At 44.0% G+C, this 4,355-nt stretch overlaps 1 non-coding gene across 1 annotated transcript; it reads right to left on the reverse strand.

Annotated features, from left to right (window-relative positions):
• Positions 1–3,563: 3,563 nt before the first annotated feature.
• Positions 3,564–3,638, reverse strand: Trnar-gcg. Its single transcript has one exon. It is a non-coding gene; the product is annotated as a tRNA-Arg (tRNA).
• Between the last annotated feature and the right edge of the window lie 717 nt (positions 3,639–4,355).

Here is a 4,355-nt window from a genome sequence, read left to right on the forward strand (position 1 = left end):
ATGGTAACAGTTAACTTCGCTCAAAAGAACACTGCCTGAATTTACGTCACTGCCCAGGACAGGTAACCAGAACACTAACGCCCACTAGACAAAATTCCACTGGTGCACTCAAATCGTAGTCGACCAAAATAGTTAATTACACCGCACTGTGGCTAAATCTCAGCAGTAGAACCTCTCGGTCGTGCTCACCGGAAAACCTCCCCAACAGCAAACCACCGAAGCGAACCACCACAATATGAATAGACGTGGCTTGGGTAGTTGAAACTACTACTCACCTTTGAAGTCCTGGGTCGGTGAACCACGAAGCTCGTAGCGATTAGACAGCTCCAAACACGCTCCGACACTGTGCAGGGGCTGCTAGCGGCCCCAGCCGACTGCACTGAGTGGAGGCAACTTCCCACGTTCGCAACAACCGACCAACTGACTCTATACCCCCTTACCGGAAACTATATGCACCAAAACAAAGATGGTACACGGCGCAAATATTGATACACATCACTGCTGCCACACGTAGAAAGAAGATGAACCACGACGTAACCGCGACAGATAGACAGCGAAATTCACGAAAACGCATAGTTGGGAGAGAGCATGGCTCGCAGTCTTCACGTACAGTATACAAACGGTGGTTGTATAGCGCACACAAGGTGTAACAGAACAGTGCTTTTGCGGAGCTGTCATTTGTACTCAGGTGATTCATATGAAAAGCTTTCAGACCCGATTATGGGCACATGACGAGAATTAAGAGACTTTTAACGCAGAAAGGATTTTGGAGCTAGACACATGAGACATTCGATTTCGGAAATCTTTATTGAATTCAATATTCAATATTCCGAAGTCCACAGTACCAAGACAGTGCCCAGTTTACTACGTTTCTGGCATTACCTCTCACCACCGACAATGCAGAGGCCAACGATTATCATTTACCGACAGAGAACAGCAATGTTTGCGTTGAGTTATCAGCGCTAACATCCAAGCAGCGCGGCGTGAAATAACCACAGAAATCAATGTTAGACATATGACGAACGTATCCGTTTGGACAGAGCAGCGAAATCAGACATTAATGGGATATGGTAGTAAGTGACTGACTAGTCTGCCTTTGCTAAGAGCACGATATCGCCTGTCGCACCTGTCCTGGCCTCGTGACCATATCTGTTGAAGTTTGACGATTGAAAAATCATTGCCTGATCAGATGATCTTTTGGTAAGAGCTGAAGCCATGGACCTAATTTGTCATAAAGGTACTGCGCAAACTGGTGGTGGCTCCATATTAGTGTGGACTAGCAGTGTTTACGTGAAATGGACAGGGTGCTGTTACTACTTGGAGGCTGTTTGCTGCCACTCATGCATTTCAAGTTCCCAAACAACGATGGAATTTTTGTGGATGACACTGCGCCATGTCACTGGGACAAAATTGTTCGCATTTTGTTTGAAGAACATCCGGGACAGGCCAGCGAATGGTTTGGCCACCCGGATGGCCTTAAATGAATCCCATCGAACGTTTATTGGACATAATCGAGAGGTCAGTTCGTGGACAGAACCGTACACAGGTAACACATTCGCAGTTATGGACGTAAAGGAAACATGGCTAGATACTTCTGTAGGGGATTTCCAGCGACTCTTTTTAGTCCATCCCAGGTCGAGATGCTGCAATATGTCGGACAAAAGGAGGTCTCTTCTAGAATTGTACGCTCCCTGAGTACACCACGTTGCAAAAAAATGGTTCAAGTGGCTCTGAGCACTATGGGACTCAACTGCTTAGGTCATTAGTCCCCTAGAACTTATAACTAGTTAAACTTAATTAACCTAAGGACATCACACACATCCATGCCCGAGGCAGGATTCGAACCTGCGACCGTAGCGGTCTCGCGGTTCCGGACTGCAGCGCCCAGAACCGCACGGCCACTTCGGCCGGCGCACCACGTTGCAAAGAGCGGCTGTTTCCCGTTTACTGAGAGAATTTGCGACGAAACGTGCTTCCCGTCTGTCAAACGTAAAAACTATCTCCATCAGTCCGACCTGCTGATTGGTCAAACAATAATTTTGCGAATTTTCTATGTCGGTGGAATAGTATTCTTGTTCATTCTTTCAATAAATTTCAGTCATTGGTTTGGATTTCCTGAGAATAATTTTCAGTTATCATTAAATTTTCAGTCATTCTGTCGATTAGTCCCAGAGAATTAAGGACTGTGACAGTGTAGTGATGGTCTCCCAACAGCGGAATCAAACAGTAACAAATATTTTCACTCACTTTCGATTATTATGGTACATTCATTTACGTCAAGGTCCAGTTGTCAATCCTCCAAAATGCTTCGATCCGCTGAGGTGGCATAGGAAGGTGTCGTACCTACAGGTTGGTGTACCTAGGAACACATCATTTCTTTTGTTCAATTCTTCAGTCTAGTGAATGAGTTTAGAAACACATGAAACACACTAGAGACCGTCATAAGCAGTTTCTGCCATTTTCTGTAGTTTTCGTTTCTTGCTAGACATGAGGTTTTGTTTTGTGCAGCATTTGTAAATATTTCTATTATTACACATGTATCTACTGTAATTGAGTATAGACGCTATTTGCAACATATTGTTATTTCTTCAATCACAGTATTTTATTGCAAGTAAGTTTCTATATATTTTTAAAACTGCTTATATAACGTGTGGATGGTAAAGCCATGCTTTATCGGTCGTGCACTAGAAACAGAAGAACGTGGGATATTTGAAAACATAGATTCGTTAGTGTCTTAACCATTTAATCTGTCTTGAAATTAGAAGTTTATGTTAGTTTCTGAAAGCTTCAATTTATAAAGTATTTAACTTGTAACTTGTTTCTGATAAAGTTCCTGTTTGCATTGATTTCACTTATTGATTATACGTGTGTAACAGGGTAATCATCTAACACATACATGACCAAATGCAGTAGTAGCAGTGTCTCTCGATTGCAACGCTTTAAAAGCTCTATAAAATACTCTTCTTTGCTTGTAAGCACATGACCATGTCGTACTGTAGAACATAGTTTTACATTTGGAAAAGCCTCTATTATCCGGAGCTATTTTTTTTTAATCTCAGAAAAATACTGCAGCACATGAAAAGTGAATGCCAGCATTTAAAAGTCGAATAAGGAAATACATTAGACTTTAATTACAGTGTTGTCTAGAGACGGAAGTCTGAAAAAAGCTACATAAGTCTTTCCTGCAACATTTCACTGAAATTTTCTTGTATTTTAGCATGTCCACCCATATTTGACCGTTCAAAAAGGACACGATGATGTCAAAAGTCCGTCGAATGTGAGCATGGCAGCAGTAATATTGACTTCCCTTTGTTGGGACATCGATCTGGACAGACACAAGTGCGGCCCATTGTCCGGTGGGCATTGCCTGGCGTAAACCCACGCCGGCTTCGTTCCCAGTGAAGCGAAAGCGGCCATGCTTGAAACCCAAGAGTGCTGCGAAGAGGAGGGCACTGTCGATGCGCTGAGCTAGATACCATCTAATGACAAATGCAGCATTGTAGCAGAAAGGCTACTGTTAGCGGAACCGATAGTAAAGAAACTTCCTGCCAGATTAAAACTGTGTGCCGGACCGAGACTCGAACTCGGGACCCTTGCTTTTCGCGGGCAAGTGCTCTACCAACTGAGCTACCCAAGCACGACTCACGCCCCGTCTTCACAGCTTTACTTCTACCAGTACCTAGTCTCATTCTGGGAACCGATAGCAACTAGGCAAATCTCTGCCGCGTTCACAGGATCCCGTGCATTGCTCAGAGGCGTCAAATCTCAAACCACAAGGAGCGGTGGCTTCCAAGTGCAGGGTATCTGACCCGATGCAGCCAATGACCTCTTAAATAACTGTCCACTGCTCAGCCAGTTTGACTATTCATAGCAATCCAGCGCCGAGTAGTATCTTCGCCAGATGGTAGAGGAACATACAGCCTGTTGCTGCAGTGTACTGTGTCGGCGCCTTGTTACAATAGTCTTACCACATATTAATATAATTCCGCTGCCGCTTAGCTGGTTGGGTGTGTCGCCAGCTGCATACCTCTAGGGGCAGCAAGTGGATAATAACCGCAGCACCAGAATGTCCCGTTCACACAGTGACAACATCCGCTGTCATCTAAAGATCCAAAAACCAAAAACCACTACAAAATTAATCACGTCACAAAAAGGAAGAAATGCTGATTAACTTTGGAAGTGATTTGTGTTTGTACAAGGTGAAAATTCAATGCGCTGACCTGCCACCTGTGGTAGCAAAAACGGATCTAGCAAGTTGATGCAGAATAGAAATGAGATACGAGTAAATCAGTCCATGCAGCCAGAGTTCATCAATCACAATCGGAATCGAGTTGTGGTGTGTCACCACAAGCTTT

The sequence above is a fragment of the Schistocerca piceifrons genome, chromosome 6, assembly GCF_021461385.2.
Source record: "Schistocerca piceifrons isolate TAMUIC-IGC-003096 chromosome 6, iqSchPice1.1, whole genome shotgun sequence".
NCBI classification, from domain to species: domain Eukaryota; kingdom Metazoa; phylum Arthropoda; class Insecta; order Orthoptera; family Acrididae; genus Schistocerca; species Schistocerca piceifrons.